Source organism: Lepidochelys olivacea (assembly GCF_965140295.1).
Source record: "Lepidochelys olivacea isolate rLepOli2 genome assembly, chromosome: 11".
Lineage (NCBI taxonomy): Eukaryota > Metazoa > Chordata > Testudines > Cheloniidae > Lepidochelys > Lepidochelys olivacea.
Window position 1 is genome coordinate 33,529,322 of NC_140421.1, and position 20,876 is coordinate 33,550,197.

Sequence of the window (20,876 nt, forward strand, 5' to 3'; positions counted from 1 at the left end):
TAAATAATGCTTAGATCTTATTTTCATCTACAAGTCTGAAACCACTTTAAAAAGCTGGGCATACATTATTATTCCTACGTTACCTTATGTGTAACACACAGTGCTTACCCAAACTTGGGAAAAGTATGTGTATGACTTTAAACAAACAAAAACATGTGATAGCTAACACATGTTAAAAGCCTAGACAGGATAAGAAGTGGTTTTCACAAGTGTTAGCTGATTGAGATGAACTCTGGACTCCCTCAGATAATACATGGACCCGTAACTATGTGTCAAAACTAGAAGCTGCCCTAACTTCACTAGGATTCTAAAACATATTTGCTGACACTTTAAAACTAAAAATAACCCCCCCTTTTTCCTAGCACTGACAAGCCCAAAAAGAAATGAAAGCCTCAATCCTACAAAGTGCTGAGTAGAACTGGTTAGGAATTTTCCACTGGAAAACTCACTTTCTGGAGAATCAAAATTTTCCGCCAAAATTTTTTGATTTTCCATCTGAAAATCATTTACAGTTCCATGGCTTTCCCACTCCTTGGCAGCCAGCCTAGGCTTCCCAGGCATTTTGTTTCCACTGCAGCCTGTCAGGCGGGCAGCCAGGCATCCAAGGGGGTTTATTTTGTTTCGGAAACATCAAATTGTCCCGTTGTGGCGATGTTCTGTGCTTCTGAAACAAAATACTACGACATTTCAGTTCCATGAAGAATTTCTAGTGGTAGTGGAGGACCAGGCGGATGACAGCCCAAATATGAGATGTAAGTATTTCCCCCCAAATTGAAATTTTTCATAGTATGAAGATTCTGTTTCCCAGTTCAGCTCTAGTACTAAGTACTCAACCCAACTTTGCTGCTGGCATTCAGCACTTCACAAGCTCAGACCAGAGGTCATTGAGAGAGTTAATGGCAGAATTAGGAACAGAACGTGGGTCTCTTGACTCCCACTAGACCACAACTTCCTCTATTTGCTTTCAAACTACATTTACTCCAAACACAAGCAGTACATGAGAAGGAGGAATATGGAACACAGCTAGTTCTTTACACAGAAAAATAGTATACTGTATTACATTAATACCTAACAGGATACTGTGCTTTCAATGTACAAGAACTGAAAATGCTAACTGAATTACACAGGTTGGAAAATGCTAAAACACATCACAAATATGCATAAACCAACAAATTATGGAATGCAGGAGAGAGTGCAGTATAGGCAGCTCATCAATGGATATACAACCACAATAAAGAGGGGGAGGCAACTTTGAGTTGCTGGTTCCTTATGGAGCTCAGTAAGCCACTTAGAGATAGTGAATAAGGCAACGTGTTAGACCACAGCAGCCACATAGTCTAAAAGTTATTTAATTTCCTGGTATAATACATGACTATATGCAGATCTTTGCATATTATGTAAAAAGTTGTAATGTCACAATTCAGGGCAACTGCACTTATATTCATGAAGTTTCACTGAAATGTTTCTGAAAGAAGCAGGGATGTACTTATGAGTCAAGAAGCCAGGTGTTCAAAGCTCTGGGGATCTAACAGAAGCCAGTGCCATTTGCATACAGGCCCTGTACCTTCAGCAGTGCTATGTGTACCCTGGTTCCTTGCACCCTAGACAGCATAACTCCTACAAATAACCAGCTGCCCTGAAACCCAATAAGGGGTTTCAACAGGATGACGCCATGCCAGTTGCTGGAGACCTTGCCACCTGTCAAGCCATGGGCCCAGAACTCTAGAGCCATCACAGTATTTCTGTGATGGTCATACAGCAGAGGTGATACTTTCCCTTTTTAATTCCCCACCTCCAAGCTAGAATCGGAGGCTGTAGGCTTTCCTGCCCTCGTGGAAACATTCTGGTCCTTTATTTGTCTGGGTATGTACATATAACAATGTAAATCACAAGAGTTGTTTCCTGAATATACAAGTGACTGAAGGAAGCGGAGAGGGTCAGGCAGGTACACGAGAAATGAGACACTGCCCTTCTATAATCAGAGTAGCACCTGTAGAACCTTTTTGTCCAACTGTACATCTCACAGTTATTTAGGGTCTTGTGTGTGGCACAGAGGGACTCATGAAAACTTTTATGATCCCCGAGCATGCCCTAGCCTTGTTTCTCCAAGGAATTCATATGAGGGAAATCACTTGTGTTTTAAAAGAGGTACAAGGAGGAAATAACCCAGTTTGATTCTCAGATCCCAAACTTAGTTTTCAGGGTTCACAGTTGGAAATCCTTTTATTTGTGAACTGAACATGAAAGTCATCGGATAGATGACAGATCGTAAACCCCACCCTGTCATTTTTATAGAGTAGAACCATCTTCAGAGTAGAACCACACTTTATGAAAAACAGTGCTTCAAAAATACTGGGAAATCTCAAAATACTGAATGACTGCTAAGATGATGATCATAAATTGGTGCATATTTTTCTCCAGATTAATTGTTCTCCCTCCCTACAAGCACTGATCTTCTGTATTATCTTCTCCTTCTAACTGATTCATCCTCACTTGCTTAATATTATTAAGCCTTCTTTACACAAGACCTTGTTTTAGAATACGCTTTTTTGAAATAGTATAGCAAAAAAAGTACATCCACACACTTTGTTTATTCCATCTTAAGCTACTTCTCTTGGGAATCATTGCATCCACGCAGCTCTGTCTTTTTTTCAAATAGCCACAAAGCACTTTTGTTGTTTTAGGTTTTTTTGTGCCCCATTGTGGGATGCCTACTGGAACCTACTGGAATTCTGAGATTTGATGTCAAACGAAACTCCCATCATTCCCCTCATGGCATCCTATAAATCATCTCTTTTTTGCAGGCCACGCCATTTTTGAGCTACTGACAGGTAGCATGGAGAAAACACTGCTCGCTGTTAGGGTTGAGGTTAATTCTGATAAGCCTATTGGCATACATGTAGGTTCTTCTATTATTTTTAATAAGTTTTTTCTGCAATGCTTTTTACCTCAAGAATAAAGTAGGTTTGTATAGGAAGTGCTGTTTGGTAACTTATAGCTGTTGACAATCACTCTTATCAGTCTATGAAGAGAAAAATAGGCAGGCATCCGTGGCAAGCTGTCTGCTGGGAAATACAAAGTGAAGGCCAGGAGCAGTGCAGCCAAGGAATACCCTGGTCAGAAGGGAGAGAGATGTGGGTCCCCATGAAGAAAGGAGATGGCTGGGGAGCTGGAAGCCGAGCGTGGGTTGTCTTGCTGAGTCACTGAGAGGTTAGATACAGAGTGATCACTTTGTAAAAGGTGTTCACACACAGGTGATGTGGGTTTTCATCTTTTATCATTTAACATTTTATTAGGAATTGATGTATTGGGGGAATTCCAATGAAACTTCTCAGCCTAATTTTTCCACAATAAAAACTTATTGATTCAATGTAATAGTACAAACTTAAAACCAGTGGAACCGTGGTGGAGCATGCATAAAAGTATTGAAGTGCTTCCATATCTTGACTGATGAGCTCACTCAGGTGTGTTGGTGGAGAAGGCAGTTCTCCAAACCATTCTCCTTTTTCTGGGGGTGGAGTGGTATGGAAAAGGATTGGATTTGGTGACTAAGAACGGGATCCCCCTGTAATCTGGAGGGCTGAAAGTTAGCTGCCAGTATCCTGTGTTCCCCACAAGGCGCAGGACATAGCTAGGTGGGGGACACTGTTCACAACCAGAATCACAATATGCTCTAGAAGAGTTGCTTGCTTCTTGCTGGTGAAACATTGCCAGCAGCCTTTCCTGCATGTCCCTTTCTGAGTCTCGGTACTCCCTTGAAGCCCCGGGCCCTCTGCCAAGATGCACTGAGAAAGTCAGCAAACATCTCCTGCCTTGTCTTCTTTCGCTTTACTTGTAAGGTTTTTCAGGTGTTCATAACTAATAAGCCTCCTGACCACAAGGGCTGGGGCACTTCAGGTGCTACAGGACCAGACAAACACTACAAACTGCTGTTGGCCCAATAGTGGTCTCCATGCTAACAGTGATAAAAAATTATTTGTCCCCCCACATTTGGAATCCTACTGTCATCTTTTCTTCCCAGACTGGGGAGATGGTAAGTGGTTTTCCTACCTCATTTCCCCTTTTTATAGGGCTCCTGTACCAATCCAGGCTGGTGATGAGCTGTGGGTGGGTGAAGAAGGGGTAGGTTAGTAACCGCATGTGCATTTCTGCAGGCTGTCCTTACGCTGGAGGATGTTTACTTGAGGCATGTCCCAAAGAGGCAGAGAAGAGTCTTGTTCATCGAGGTAATAAGCAAACTGGGAAGATATGCAATGCCACCATTTGCTTCCAGCTTGTGCAGAAGTGGAAGGGATACACCACCTCCCTTGGCTGCCCTGAGAAAGCTGCAAGTGCCTTGCAACATCCATGCAAAAACAGAGCATCGTCTTTGCTTTAAATTCTCTTTTGTACTCCTACATATCAATACAAAGTGCACTACAAAATAGACTTCTGCAGTAATTGGTTTGGACATACAGGGTTAATTCTGAGAGTCTCATTAAAAATAGTCATGAATGCTGTATAATTTCTATGAATTCTGAAATGGGTCAGTAGCCTAGTTTTAGCAGTTTACTTCACTGAATGTAAAGCCAGCTAAAAGCCGAGGGCAGTGATTAAGTTGAGAGCCCAAGTACTTTTTCTATTGCTTTTTCTGTTTCTGTATTTGCTGTTACTATAAACATGCCAGCATTGCAAGGTGCTTCATTTTTAACTCCTGAGGGGCCATCATCTTGAGCAGGGGCATGGCAGTCAACCAGAAGGAAGGAAGAATTACAAGGCACGGGGTGGGTGGCATGTTTGGCCAATGGTTTTGGGATAGGATACTTCACAGAACTAATGCTTTAGAGCTTAAAGTCTCTGCTAAAGATGCCACTTTGAGCAGGGCTGGGTTTTTTTGGGAGGGCGGAGGGGCCAAAAGGGGAGGGTAAGACAGGGAGACAAGGGTAGCCAAGCATGTGGTGAGAGGCTCTGTTTAAAATGGCAGCTGCCAGCCAGTACATGAAACAAAATTTTTTAAATCCCCCTTTGCTGTTGTTTTGTAATTCAGCACATAATACTTACTAGTAGTCTCCCCTACGCAGTAATTTCAGGATGCCTCTCAGCCTGGGTTCTGGAGGGCATCTCTGGCACCTGGGTGTCTGGCTAGGAATTTGGCATCCTGAAGAGATCTTGGCTGTTCAGGAGTCTCCTCCTGGTCAGTGCTTTTGAAGGTTGCTTGGGTGCCTTCTGTGTTCCTCCTCCCCAGACTGCCCAGAAGCCTGTCCCAGGGTTTGATGGTGGCTTCTCTTGTCAAAATCCGGGTCTCACAGAATGGGCAGGTAGCTGGAGACTTACTGGAGGTCCTGTTGCTGTCCCTTGTGTCACTGTAGCCCTGGCAGAGCACCTTCACTTTGTGGCAGCACTGTTCCATATCCTGGGAATACCCCTTCTCTTTTATTTGCTCTGACAGACATTAGTAGATCCAGTGACAGCAGTTCAGATGGGCCTGGATATGCGCCTCTGTCTAGAGGGCAAGGAAGTCCAGGATCTCCATACAGGATCACACAGACGCCCAGGGCATGGCTGCTATAAAAGGTATGTGGCTCCACGTGTTTGAACTCGCCAGGATTTGGAATCGCAAAGGGGAGCTCTTGGCTGAGCGCTAGCATTTAATTGGGGAGGTGACATACAGTAAAAATGACCCTGACACAGTACAGGGAACAGAAATAAAAAGACAAGCCAATCCAGGCAAGAAACCATGTAGTGTGGGAGAACAGTGGGAGGACTGCCAGAAGCAGAATAGTTAAATCCGAAATGCTACAGCTGTTGCACACATCCACAAGTACCCTACTCAAAAAACAAATAAAACCCAGCCTCATTCCAGTCTAGAGTCACTTTGGAAGTGAAATTATGCAAAATAAGATAATGCCAGATAATTCCCAAAAGTAACTTGTGTGTGGATGCAAGACAGTTTATCTGGAAAAAAAATAAAAGTTAGTCCAAAGAACAAAACAAAAAGCTTTGCCATGTAGACAAGGCCTTACGGTGTACCTTATGTTGTCTCTATGCAAATTATACACATTCTGCAGGTTGCTAGATCCCTTTCTGCTTAAAATGGGGAAGGAAAGACTACATTTAAGTACCTCCCCAAGTGAACATGCATAGCACAACAGTGTATGCGACTTTTTTGTTTTGGGGCAAATCAGTACTTTGAAGTTTCAAGGAGACAAAATGCTTATATATATATATATATATATATATATATATATATATATATATATATATATATACACACACACACACACACACTATATATATATAAAAAAAACAAAAAATCCTATTTTGGAGCAACTTGGCTTAAAATATTTCACATGAAATATAGTAAGCAAGTTCTGTATCACAAACCTTATCACACTCGGAGATGAAATGCCAGACAGACCAGCTACATTCAAGTAAAACTAAGAGAGATTCTCATCCCTGCTCTGCTCTCTTTGCAGTGTTGAGGAGGTACAAAGAGAATGGAGACTGCCTATAAGCACACTACTGGGGATAACAGCAGGATGAGGGAGTTTCCAGCAAGCACAGAGTCAGCAGAGCTGGTTCCTGCATCTTCCCTGCTCACATCCCCAGTGCAGGGAATTCCCAAAGCAGGAGCATGTTGGGGATGGGGAAGGGCATGTAGGGAGTTTAGCTGAAGAGCAAGTAACTCCCACAATCTCAAGTGGCATATGGCCCCTTGGATGCAATAGCCAGCTGGTACAGTTTAGAGCAGGACTTGAGCTGAGGCTGAGGAGAAAAATCAGGGAGGGTATCTGGCTCCCAGATAGAGGCTCCTCTCCGTTGCTCCCTAGGGAAGCTGGGCGCACGCAGAAAAACTCACCCTATATTTTTGCTCATTCCCAAGTATAGACAAGCAGAATTTTCCAAATACTGTGCTGTTTTCAGAAACCCTCTTCTTCCCTAGTCTTTTTTATATTAAATTATATATTTCCAGTCACTTATTTCTCTATCTGTAAAACCTTTGGTTTGTGTCAGATGCCGATCTTTGTAACCTGCTCCATCCCTGCTATGTAATGATGCATAAGCATCATCTTATAAAAATTCTGATAAAGAATAATTTCCATTGGCTTAGTAGTGGGTTTGGGGACCATGACTGCAGGATACAGGCAGACATTTACCACCTCTACGTTTTCCTTCCTTCTGTCCTTCCAGCAGTCAAGGAAGGATTGGGAGGAGATATCATTGGGTACAACTTGTTATTGTATGTTGCCTTTTGTTACTGGGAGGCAAGCAATGCCCTGAAAAACAAATCTCTTTAGAACAGCGGTTCCTAAACTGGGGGTCGGGACCCCTCAGGGGGTCGCGAGCGGTCAACCGCCACCCCAAACCCCGCGTTGCCTCCAGCATTTATAATGGTGTTAAATATATGAAAGAGTGTTTTTAATTTATAAGGGGGGTCGCACTCAGAGACTTGCTAAGTGAAAGGGGTCACCAGTAAAAAAGTTTGAGAGCCACTGCTTTAGAATGACAAGTCAGTTGCTTCTTGGCCATCATGAAACTAATACAGACTTACTCACCAGAACACAAAGATGATTAGGGATAAGTGGGATAGGTTCAAAGGTGAAAGTAAGCCGGTCTGGTACACCGTGCCGGACTGGACTAGCTTCCCCAGGCTGGTGATTTAAAGGGCCTGGGGCTCCCTACAGAGGCTGGAGCCCTGGGCCCTTTAAATCGCCTTCCAAGCCCAGCTGCTGGAACCCTGGGGTAGTGGCGGCAGGGCTCTAATGGTGACTTAAAGGGCCCGGGGCTCCCAGCCGACGCTACTACAGCCGGAGCCTTTAAATTTTGATTTAAAGGCCCCGGGTATTTAAAGGCCCCACCTCTTCCAGCTGAGGCCACGCCCCCTGCTTAGGACTTTGGCATACCAGTAAGTCCTTTAAGTTACTTTCACCCCTGGATAGGTTAATCAATAAAAGAGATCTAGCAGCAATGTTCTGTAGATGTATCCTCTCACTGCATGAAGAACTGGAAATGTTCATATTAAATTCTTCACGTTTTTGATGATACCATAGAGAACGAAGGAGTCCCTGAGATCTTCTTTAATACCTGTCTGAGATTCCACTTTGAGATGTGCTGCAGGTTTGACAAAGCCCTGGCTGGGATGATTTAACTGGGAATTGGTCCTGCTTTGAGCAGGGGGTTGGACTAGATGACCTTCTGGGGTCCCTTCCAACCCTGATATTCTATGATTCTATGATTTGGCAAGAGATGTGCTACTTTTTTTTAATTCAGCTAACACTTTCATATCAATTACAGAAATACAATTAAAACATTATTTAACATTGCCAGATTTGCTCTGTTCCAGGCACAGAATGATGTACTTCACTGTAAGCAAATATGGTGACCGCTGTTCATTTAAGATAAATTAACTACTTGGAGCACTACTTTGATGGTGGCTCTGCCAAAGGTCCAAGTGGTTTTGACAAGAAATTGATTCATAGATTGTAAAGCAAGAAGGGACTACTGTGATCATTGAGTCTGACCTCCTTATAATACTGGCCTTAGGATTTACCTCAATCAATTCTTGTTTAAACTAGAGCATTTCTCTTTGTATTTGTCCCTTTGAATCTCCACCACTTCAGAATGAAGGATGGGATTTTCAAAAATTCAGAATTCATTTGATTTAAGTCTCACTGTTTTTAACTAACTCATTTCAGTGCTTTTGAAAGTCTCACTTGAAGTGTTTATAGGGCATAAATACCATCTAGCCAGGTGGATTACGTTTATTTGTGATATCAAGGAATTTATGAGAATATTTTTGTTGATTCATATATATGTTTTGACTAGGCCTACAAAATGATGGAGATGATATTTTGTCTGTTTGTAGAAAGTCTACTTTTTCATGCTGTAGAAGGATCTTAAATACAAAGTTTGGTTCGAGTGCAATTTCTACAATTATTATTATTATTATGAATTCCAATCCTTGAGCGTGTATGTTCCCTGGAATGCCAAGAATATTCCTTCTTTGCATCCCCCCCCTTTTAATTCAACATTTAGATTGTACATATTTATATTTTCATTGACAGTTATTGTAAGAACTAGATATTATTATTGATGTATAGCAATTAACAATAATAATTTGGTACAAACAGGTGAGCTGCTCTTCAGGTTCAAAACCAATAATTGGAAGGTTTGGTTGTGTATATCATATTTTAAGAATTGCTGTAGGAGGAGCAAAAAGGAATCTCAGTCACTGGAAGTTTTTAAGAACAAGTTAGACAAATACCTGTCAGGAACGGTCTAGGTATTTCTGCCTCAGAAACGGTCTAGGTCCTGCCTCAGTGCAACTAGGATGGATTGGATGACCACTTGAGGTCCCTTCCAGCCCTACATTTCTATGAGTCTATGAAAAGCAGAAACAGCTACTCTATTAACCCTTGCAGTTTAGTAATCTCTTTGGATCTACTCACTGAAGTTACTTTTTTGAGGTGTAATGTGTAGAAGAGCAGATACACTGAAGGATAAAATTATATACTTATCAATAGAAAACTGGGAAAGAGCTTTCCAATTTTTGGTCAATATTGAATACAACAGATAAAAAAGTCAACTATGTACTTGAAGAATAGGTATTTTGTTATATAATATGCTCCATTTTTGTTAGGTATTTTGTTATATAGTGCTCTAGCTCTTTCTACACTAATAAGTCTGCCTCTAACAAACAAGAAGTGTCCAAGTTCCGGAAATTCTAATGAAGAATGATTGACTTCTGCTCCCTCCCTGCAAGAGCTGTTCTATTCTGGTTTAGCAGAGGGAGGCTGGAGGTGTGGGGAGAAGAAGTGCATTTAGAATCAGGAAATGTTTGCTTCCTCTCACGTTATGGAAAAGTGGATAATTTTTGTCCATTCCTCACAATCTGACTGAAGGAGTAGGAATCAATACAATCTGTTAGCTTCCAATAACAATTTTTGCGAGAGAAAAATGGATCTTTGAATAACCTTTAATCAGAATTTAGTGTGCTAGTTTTTGGTAAATCAAGTGGAAATTTAGATTAGTGCATTAGAAAAATTATTCTTGTCACATCTCTAGACAGTTTAAACCAACATTTAAAATTGATTACTCTCATCACCAAGACAGATTGTGGCTTTGTGTTCTGTTGTAACTTTAGAGAGGTAGCTCCAATGGTTCTACTGCAGAAATGCTTCCACTGTCAAGTTAAATAATGAAACGCAGCAATACAAATCACATCAGAACTTTGCTTTTAACATTAAACTATCTATGGAAAAAAACCAATGCTTCAGTGTATTGACATGACACCACACTCATCCATGCAATAATGAAATGATTTAGCCAATAGCTCGTCATTCCCTCACCCCAAAACAGCCATCAGAAATAGAGGGGAAACTGCCAGTATCCCTCCCAGGCAGCAATTAAAGACGACCCTCGGGGCGGAAGGAATCAACTGAAGCCATCTGTGGGAGCAAAACAGCAGCCAAGAAAGGGTGTGGCAGCAGGGACAGTCCTAGGGGAGCAGGAAAAGCAGGGTTTGTATAAGGCTTTAATCTAGTAATGAAATCTATGGATTGGATTTTTTTTTTAATTAATAAAGCAAATTTTGAATGATGGGTCTGTAATTTTTTCTTTGGTTTCTGGTGATTTCACATGTGACTATAGCCTAGTCTTTTCAGCTATGGCATCACCAGAAACACGTCATGAAACTATGGTCCCATTATTCAGTCACCTGTCATTTAGGGTAGGATTTGCAAAGGTGCTCAACATGGTTCTAACTCTGCTCCCACTCCAAAAGGAGTTTTACCACAGGACCAATTCTACTCCCATTGAAGTCAATGGTAATCACCCACTGATTTCAAAAGGGATCAGAGGTAGGTCAAAACTGAGCACTTCTGAAAATTACACCCCAAATCTAACTGTAAACAGAAAGCCACACAGCCAGGATGCTCAACATTAACACAGCAGTGGAATTACTAAACTTAGTTTGGTGTGCACCTATTCAGGCAGTAGTTGCCTCATAATCAAGTTACATAATGCTTGCTTGACTTGCCATACGACCAGTATGAACAGATAGAAATTAAGACCAAAAAAACTGGAAAAGTGAAAAAAAAAATTATCCAGCAACTTTCCCCCTTTAACTTTATGTCTCCCAAAGAGGTCATTTTATATGTACAGTAACTCCTCACTTAACATCCTCTCGCTTAACGTTGTTTCAATCTTACTTGCCTGCTCCATTACAGAACATGCTCCGTTTAAAGTTGTGCAATGCTCCCCTATAATGTTGTTTGGCTGCCTGCTTTGTCCACAGCTGGCAGGCCCCCTATCAGCTCCCCTACGCCCCCCACCCCCGAGCCTCCCACCCGCTGGCAGACCGTGCAGATCAGTGCCTTCCCCTTGCTCCTCCTGCCCGTGGCAATCAGCTGGTTTGTAGCGTTCAGGAGGCAGGGGGGAGGAGCGAGGAATAGGCATGCAGGCTCCCCCCTAGCCTCTTGAACACCGCAAACCAGCCACAGGCAGGAGAGGGAGGGGGAGGATGTGCGCAGAGTCCTCGCTCCTCCCCCCTCACCTCCTGAACACCGTGAACCAGCTGATTGCCATGGGTGGGAGGAGGGGGGGACCTGCACGCCTCATCCTTGCTGCTCCCCCGCCTCCTGAATGCCGCAAACCAGCTGATTGGCAGGAGAGGAGTGAGGATGTGGTGTGTGGAAAGGGGGAAGAGGTGCGGGGGAGGGGGGAGAGGAGGAGAAAAGGCAGGTTAAAGTTGGCTTGCAAATCCTGAGTGATGACGATTCTGACAGGGAACGCAGCTCCAAAGTGATTAGGGGAGCTGGTCATCTAATGACTTGCTATAAAGAAATTAAGCAAGATAAAAAAAGGAAAGCAAAACAACCATCTCTAGATGTGTTTTTTCAAGTTCAGCAAGAGAAGCAGCAGGACAATCCACCCTCTTCCACTCTCTGACTCCACCACCTCAACCAAGCTTCATACTCAGCAATGATGATTGTAGTATTCAATTGTTTCTTTAAAATTGTTTAACTCTTATACCTGTATTAAATTGCTTGTTTAAAATGCATATAATGCCTTTTGTCTGGCAAAATTTTTTTCCCCTGGAACCTAACCCCCCCCCCATTTACATTAATTCTTATGGGGAAACTGGATTTGCTCAACTTCGTTTCGCTTAAAGTTGTGTTTTTCAGGAACATACCTACAACGTTAAGCAAGGAGTTACTGTACGTAACTCATTAAGCATGCAAAGATCTTGGTCATTCTTTGGTTTCTCATAAACATGAAGCTACTGACAGGGTGGTCCTGAGGTCACACGTTATTTATGCCAGTTCCCACTTCCGACCAAAAAAAATGCGTCTGTGTGCCAAGGAAACATAAGGAGAGTTGGAGTTTAAGCAGCAAACTGTAAACTGAGAAAAGAATAATTTTCTGTATTCTTCACAGACCCTTCCACTCCAGGAACCCAACCTATTGTCTGCCAACCTAAGGTGATTTAGCCTAAGCTCTGAACCATCTGCCAGGGTGTCTATCAGTTTCATAGCCTGGTTTCCTTACAGTTTATGGGTTAAGAAGGATAAACCACCTAGCAGAAACACAAAGTGATTTGATCTTTGACTCACACTTCAGAAGTACATATGTAATCTCAGTAACTGTGCCATACTTAAATTTTTTCAAATACTAAGGTATGTGTCAATCAAAACATTTTATCTTAATAGAACAGAGGTAAATATGTTATTAGATTAGGTAGAATTTGATATATTTTTTATAATACAGATGTTTATTTTTAAACTTTTTTTTCTATTTTTACCTATTTAGATGTTCACAGTTGCAGGAAATTATGAGGGGGTCTGTGTGTGTGTCAGGCAATTATTTAATGATAGTAGAGTTTGAGATTCAAGAAGTTAAAGCTTTATAACCATGAAAACACATCATCATCATCACATGTCAAAAAATATATACAATAAATGTCCTTAAAAAAAAAAGCTCTGGTAAGTTATCAAGCAGCATTTTCCCTACTTTGCTATACATTTCAATCATACACACAAACTGACCATTGATGATATGGTGAAATCAACATTTACAGATAAAAATCGAATCCTTCCAAACTTACATTATCAACCATAAAATAGTTGGTAATGCCATTTTCCTTTTTACATTATGTGAAATTGCCAGCTTAGCACAGTTTATGAAAAAGTTCAGAATATATTTTTGTTTATATACGATAGGAGCTTTTCTATTTATTCTACGAATCTATTAAATATTTTTGAGGGGCATGAATTTACATTTACTGGCCAATAAATACTCTAATCACAAATGCTGGTCGATATTGAAGACTAGTACGCTTGTTATTTTATTGCATGAAAGCATTATCCAAAGCTAAATAATTCAGGTAAGTACAAACATCAAAAGCTACTTCTATTAAATATTGCAAATATGCATTTTATGTTGATTAGGCAGCATTGTGTTCTATTTGGGAACACTATTTTTAAAGCAGATTAAATGTGCAGTTGTATGTGGATCATTATTAGACAGATCTATTTAGAAACTGACATATTGCCATTATATTTTCAGTGTGGCACAATGCAGTTGGCAACTAACATAAGGTAGTTCTTCAATCAAAAGATTATAAACTTCCAAAACAAAGTCACTTGGTGAGGGTCATTTCTGCAATTTTATGAAAATATTTTACAGCTACTCAGCAGCACTTACAGATTGTCAAACCAAATCTACAAATGCTATTTAATCAAAATGTAAGAATATATATTGTTAAAACATATCAACAGTAATGATTATATCACCATTAGAAAAATCAAGTTAACATCAACCAGTCCCTATTCTCTCTTTTACAGAAGCAACCAGCATCTTCCAATCCAGAGTGAGCAATATCTAGTTTAACAAAGGAAACTCTTTAGAAAACTCTTAATAGCATAGATATAGAAAATGATTTTAAAAATGACACTGAATCCTTACATGCTTACCTTTACAAAAAAGGTACAAAAATTCTTTATTTCATTATCAATAAAAATCATGAATGAGAATCTATATTTTGCTACAGAATATTCACAACATATGCCTGTGTCCTAACTAGCTTAAAGATATTTCAGTACATGGAAGGGGTTTGCTGTTTCATACAGCTATGCTGAGTAAGTATTCTAAGTACAAAATACACTTCAATGTAAAAAAAAATCTGAAAAGAATCCCAGTTTTGGGGGGAATGTGCGTGCGTGTGTGTGGTGGTGGTGGGGGGGCGGAGGAGTCAGTGCATGGTAGAAAGAAATGGAAGAGCAAAGTGTTTTTTGGGTTTTTTTTTAAAGCAAACAGTCCCACCTTGTTCTCATGCTTTAAGACTACAGAATTCACAGGCAGTATTTGTGGATTACGATTAAAACGCTGAATAAAAGCTGCATTTCAAATACCCCCACCAAAAATGAAAGCCATTTATTAAAAAATACAACGAACCAACAACATCGTTCGTGTGGCTCATACCAGGAGTATAAAAAGGGAGAAAGAAAATGGAGTTCCACATAAACAATAGAAAAACGCAACTCATTTGGAGGCAAAATGAAGAAGTCTTCCTCAGGTTTAAGCACCTCAACCCTGGAGCATTTTTACTACAGTCTGACAACTTCTTTCAGCTCTTGGTTTCCCGTCCACACATGATCCCAAATCTATGTAAGGAATGTGGAAGCTGAGAAATTAAACAAGGCGGAATGCTAATATACGTGTACAAGCCAAGTATATGATAACTATGTAGGTGTGCGCATGTGGATTTACCAATGCATGCTGCCCTAATCTGAAGGCAGGGAAACATTTGTATACTCAGTCATAAATCCTGGCAACAAGGTGATCTGAAAGCTAGTTGGGAAATGGAGTTCAAGGGAAAAGGTCCATTTTGTAAAGCCCAGCCTAAAAGCTCACCAGAAATAACTGTGAACAGACACAGAATGCAGTTAAAGAACATGCACCACAGTATGCAACCCTCTCCTCTCCCTTCATGCTCCAACCAGTCAAGATCAGTTGGAAAGCGTGAGTTGACGATTCCTAGATATGTATATGTAGAGCCTGGTTATGGTACATTGTCAGTGGAAGGCCTCTGAAATTATTCTCCACCCTCATCCCCACCTTGATGCACTAAACCCCCAAATAGTTGATTTACAAGCATGATTTGGTCAGTCCCAAGGACCAATTTACAGCAGCCTCTGGGGCCATTATAGCAGGCAGAGATTACTAGAATGCATTGACAATCCAGCCACACCCCATTTTCCTCACCCAGGGCTCTCTACATCAGAGGCTGTAAGGAAAAGGGGTACAGCCAACACTATACAATTCAAAGATGCTTTCAACCACATCAGCAGTCGCACTTTATTTCATTTACGTATTTTGAAAACTCCAAACAATAACTTTAAAGTTTGTTCCTTCCAGCAGGGCTGGAAGAGAGATTTTTGTGTTTACTTCTTATGAAAGATGCTCAGACACCACAGTGATGGCAGTCCTTATAAAAACCTAGAGAGACAGACAGAGAAAGCATGCCACACAAGTCAAAGAAAGACCTACTGTCAGTTTGTGTGACTAAGATGACACAAAGCAGGCTTAATGGGACTTAGGCCTGGGCTACACTGGGGGTGGGGGGGAGAGAGGGGTTTGAACTAAGATACGCAACTTAGTTCAAGTATCTTAGTTCGACTTACCTGGCTGTCCTCACTGCGGCAAGTTGACCGCAGCAGCTCCCTTGTCAACTCCGCTTACTCCTCCTGCCGAGGTGGAGTACAGGCGTCGATTTGGGGATCGATTTAATGCGTCTAGACAAGACGCGATAAATCGATCCCCAATCAATCGATCACTGCCTGCTGATCCGGCGGGTAGTGAAGATGTACCCTCAGATCTGGTGCATGGTGTTCAAACCATTTTTAAGCAAAGGTACTCATTTGTTCTTAAATCAACCTCTCATGAGGAGCTAAGTGACTTCAGCTCTGTTCGGCGGGCAGGGGGGAAGCCTTACTTGTTCAAATAATCTTTGATCCCTTTCAACTTTATGTGAACTGTAGTATATAACTAGATTAATGTCATAAATCTATTAGTAAAACACGCATAACAATAAACGCTGTACATTAAACTAGCTGTAGTATGATGGTACTTAACTCCTGACTAATGTATCTGTGAATTAACTTCAAACTAACATTATGGGATTTCTGTTGTATCCATTAGCACTATTTTCTTTAACATCTAATAACTTAATGTCAATCTTATTGAAACTGCATTAAAAGGACAAGTTATTCTAAATCACTGCTTGAACCTCCACAGACACCATTTCTTGTCACCTTAATAAGCTGGCACATAGATTGGATTCTGACTTGGTACTGCTTCCCTAGTCTCAAATCACAGCTGTGCTGAATAGCAAATATCTCAGTTTCAATAGGGAAAAGGTTTGCTCTCAAGTAGTTCACCCCAAGGGTCAAAATACTGCAGCAGGGCATTTAAGTGCCTTTATGTTATTGAGCGGAAACATCAGCTCACATATTATTGATCATAATTGGGTGGCTCTGTTGCAAAGATGTCTGCAATAGTCTTAAGTACTGAGAGACTGGGGCAGAGGAATGTTATGCTTTTAGAAAAAAAATGCAATCCATCTACTGCCCAATTTTAGATACACAAAAGCAATCACTAGTTCTAGCACAAAATCTAAAATGCAACCTTGATTGTTGATGCATCAGGGTCATTTTCAGTACCACTTCCTTAGTTTTACACTGCTGAAGAAAGACAAATATGTGAATATTGATTAAAACAAGCAGGAGGCAGAGCTTGCTTTCTAGAGTTTTGCAGCAAGAAGAAATGGCAGTTACTTATCTTGAAATTTGTTTTCTGTAACCTAGCTATATACTGTTTCAGTCCAAATCACCATTATGCAGCTCTAGTCCCATTAGTCAAGTAACCTTAGTCAGTGAATCAAGACTGAAGTCTTTCGGAACTACTACATTCTCAACCTAATTTTATTCTCAGATGACCACTCCATTGCTTGTGAAAGGATCAGCAGCGTGAACCTTCCCCTTTTAGGATGCTAAATGACTATCTGAAAGAAACCAAAAGGTGAACGAGACGATGCATTACAGTGTATGAATCTTTGTTACTGAAGTGGTTACCTGACAATGCCCTCTTCTAAGTCAGATACTAAAGTAAGTCTAACTGGAAAACTTTGAACATGCTTGGATGAAAGCTATTTAGAAGCAGGGAAACGTAACAGATAAAGCAATCTTTAAAAAAAAAAAAAAAAAAAGGAGAATCCAGAGAAACTATGTGGACATGTGAGGAGGAACTAATTCTTCAACAACCCTGTAATGTCTGCATCAGTGTCAGAAAACTACTGCTTAGGCTGTATCTAGGTCAGCCTGCAGTTCTTCCTGCACACCCAAAGGATCACTACAGAGAGGAAATGCTGTGTGGGAAGGCCAGGGAATGAACCCTGCAGATCAAATGACTCAGACCACAATAACTCAAAAAGTTTAGTTGCAATTAGATATCTAACAATGAATGCCAGTGAAAATGAGGTAGGATCAGAAGCTAAAATAGAGAAAGAACAAGTTAAAAATTACTTAGACAAGTTAGATGTTTTTAAGTCACTAGGGCCTATTAAATACATCCTAGAATACTCAAGGAGCTGACTCAGGAGATAACTGAGTTATTGGTGATTAACTTTGAGAAGTCATGGAAGGCAGGTGAGATTCCAGAGGACTGGAAAAGGGCAAATATAGTGCCAATCTATAAAAAATGGAATAAAGACAACCTGGGGAATTACAAACCACAGTCAGCTTAACTTCAGTAGCTGGAAAGATAATGGAGCAACTAATCAGGCAATCAATCACAACCTAAAAGTGCTAAGTAACAGTGCTAAGGTTCTAAGTAACAGTCAGCGTGGATCTGTCAAGAACAAATCATGTTTAAGCAACCTGATAGTTTTCTTTGACAGGGCAACAAGCCGGGAGGGGGGTGGGGGGAGGAAGAAGAAGAGGCAGAGGTGGTATATCTTGACTTTAGTAAGGCTTTTGATACTGGCTCGCATGACTTTCTCATAAAACAATCTAGGGAAATACAACCTAGATGACAGGTTTCAGAGTAGCAACCGTGTTAGTCTGTAGTGCAAAAAGAAAAGGAGGACTTGTGGCACCTTAGAGACTAACCAATTTATTTGAGCATAAGCTTTCGTGAGCTACAGCTCACTTCATCGGATGCATTCAGTGGAAAATACAGTGGGGAGATTTATATACACAGAAAACATGAAACAATGGGTGTTACCATACACACTGTAACGAGGTGAGCTATTACCAGCAGGAGGGGGGGGGGAAGGAGGGGATGGACCTTTTGTAGCGATAATCATGGTGGGCCATTTCCAGCAGTTGACAAGAACGTCTGAGGAACAGCAGGGGTGGGGGGGGGGGGGTGAGGTGGAGAGGAATAAACATGGGGAAACAGTTTTACTTTGTGTAATGACCCATCCACTCCCAGTCTTTATTCAAGCCTAAATTAATTGTATCCAGTTTGCAAATTCAGCAGTCTCTTGTTGGAATCTGTTTTTGAATTTTTTTTGTTGAAGAATTGCCACTTTTAGGTCTGTAAACCTAGATGGAGCTACATAGGGTGGGTGCATAACTGGTTGGGAAACTGTTCTCAGAAAAAAGAAAAGGAGTACTTGTGGCACCTTAGAGACTAACCAATTTATTTGAGCATAAGCTTTCGTGAGCTACAGCTCACTTCATCGGATGCATTCAGTGGAAAATACAGTGGGGAGATTTATATACACAGAAAACATGAAACAATGGGTGTTACCATACACACTGTAACGAGGTGAGCTATTACCAGCAGGAGGGGGGGGGGGAGAAGGAGGGGATGGACCTTTTGTAGCGATAATCATGGTGGGCCATTTCCAGCAGTTGACAAGAACGTCTGAGGAACAGCAGGGGTGGGGGGGGGGGGTGAGGTGGAGAGGAATAAACATGGGGAAACAGTTTTACTTTGTGTAATGACCCATCCACTCCCAGTCTTTATTCAAGCCTAAATTAATTGTATCCAGTTTGCAAATTCAGCAGTCTCTTGTTGGAATCTGTTTTTGAATTTTTTTTGTTGAAGAATTGCCACTTTTAGGTCTGTAAACCTAGATGGAGCTACATAGGGTGGGTGCATAACTGGTTGGGAAACTGTTCTCAGAAAAAAGAAAAGGAGTACTTGTGGCACCTTAGAGACTAACCAATTTATTTGAGCATAAGCTTTCGTGAGCTACAGCTCACTTCATCGGATGCATACCGATGAAGTGAGCTGTAGCTCACGAAAGCTTATGCTCAAATAAATTGGTTAGTCTCTAAGGTGCCACAAGTACTCCTTTTCTTTTTGCGAATACAGACTAACACGGCTGTTACTCTGAAACCTGTTCTCAGAAAGTAGTTATCAGTGGTTCACAGTCAAGATGGAAGGGCATATTGAGTGGGGTCCCGCAGGGATCAGTTCTGGGTCCAATTCTGTTCAACATCTTCATCAATGATTTAGATAATAGTATAGAGAGTACACTTATAAAGTTGGAGGACAATACCAAGCTGGGAAGGGTTGCGAGTGCTTTGGAGTATAAGATTAAAATTCAAAATGATCTGGACAAACTGGAGAAATGATCTGCAGTAAATAGGACAAAATTCAATAAGGACAAATGCAAAGTACTCCCCTCCCGTTGCAGCAGAGATTTAAACAAGTATCTGGATTCTCTACAATGATTTCTGTGGAGCTGTGCTGTTTAAGTGAACCAGAATGTACGCTCTGCACTAAATTACTGTACACCAATGGGCTAGTTCTCCAGCCCAGCATGGATCCATACCACACCAGTATATTTCAGGGCATTGCCTCAGCACACAATTTATTAGTTAAAAGAGGAACTTAGGCAAAGTACCAAAATAAAGCATTTTCTTTGCCCAACATGGGTTATAATTGCCTAAGGCCCTTCCCCCCTCACCTCTCTCAGCCAGAACCCTGACCCAACAACTCCCACGGGAGTCTTTCTACACCCTGAAGTTCTCACTTCCTAAGCCTCCTGGGACCTATGGGCTGGGTTTTTTTCTCCTGCCATTCTCCAGTTCACCTGACCTCTTGTTGGTCTTTGAAAGGACTAGGTGCTCTTCAGGCCATCACCTGACCCCTAACTCCACAGCCTCATCTGATAAGCCAGAGGTGGCGCTGGGCCCGTCTCCCCATAAAAGGGCTAGTCACCCTGTGACAGTTACACTTTTTAAAATAATTTGACAGAGAGCATTTTGTGATGCCACATCCTTGATTGTATCATCCTGTTTGCTCACATACTTGCTCATCTTCAAAATTCTGTAATGTGCAGTGGCTGTCCCTGATTTTAAGGGGAATTAGTGAAGTTTGACTGCATAAGCTATTAAATAAATTGATGGAAATAATCCTAAAATTCCCCATGGAACAAAACAACATGCAACTCATCTGGGAAGAAGCAGAAAACTGATCTTGAGTCTCTTCGTGTCATTTTTATATTGGCATAGCACTGTACAGTCAAGTGGCATGACTTTCAACGAGTTATTCACGATTAATATCAATGTAAGAAACAGCAGAATCAGGCCCAGCAGCCTGACATCAATATACATTTAAAATACTTTAATTCTGATATGCTTTCTGCAAGAATACAAAGGTGCATAAACCTCAGAGAGAGAGGAAACCTGGCATCTATTTTATAGATGCAGAAGTCTGTTTTGCAGCAGAACTAGCATGGTTCTACTGTGCAAGCACGGGTGAGAAGTATAGGGTAGTAAGTAACTGAAAACATCACACATGGGTTAAACTCCCGATGCACAAGCCATTGATCCAAAAAGGAGCTCTGTACAGTGTCATACCGAGAGACGTGATGTGGGGCA

The 20,876-nt window shown here is 41.2% G+C and overlaps 1 protein-coding gene across 7 annotated transcripts in view; it reads right to left on the minus strand.

Moving 5' to 3' along the window:
* Nucleotides 1–20,876, minus strand: part of RBMS1 (RNA binding motif single stranded interacting protein 1) — a 207,239-nt gene that overhangs the window by 61,657 nt on the left and 124,706 nt on the right. The gene's annotated exons all lie outside the window — the stretch shown is intronic.